Source organism: Penaeus monodon, chromosome 15 (assembly GCF_015228065.2).
Source record: "Penaeus monodon isolate SGIC_2016 chromosome 15, NSTDA_Pmon_1, whole genome shotgun sequence".
Taxonomy (NCBI): domain Eukaryota; kingdom Metazoa; phylum Arthropoda; class Malacostraca; order Decapoda; family Penaeidae; genus Penaeus; species Penaeus monodon.
The window spans coordinates 31,211,500-31,211,850 of NC_051400.1; positions in this window are offsets into that span (position 1 = coordinate 31,211,500).

Genomic DNA, 351 nt, shown 5'->3' on the forward strand with positions numbered 1-351 from the left:
TCACAGGATTGACCTTTAGATTACAAGGAATGAAGAACTGGCTGAAATATTTCAGTAACGAAACGAGCATACAAGAATTCTGAGATTGTTTCGAAATAATTAGTGGAAGCAAACACCATTAAAAAAAAAAAAACAGAATTAATATTAACCTAAACAAAGGCGAAGCAAGGGTGTGTATTTTCGATAAATATGATTAGGCTGACATGGTTCTTGGTGAATTTGCAGCAATAATGGAAATGAAAGTTTAGGTTGTGATTAGGATAGAGCGCAGATAGAATACTCGGATGAGGCTGTTGGTTACAAGAATGGCGGGCAGAGCAGTTGACAAAATTTATTTATCATCTGTAAACT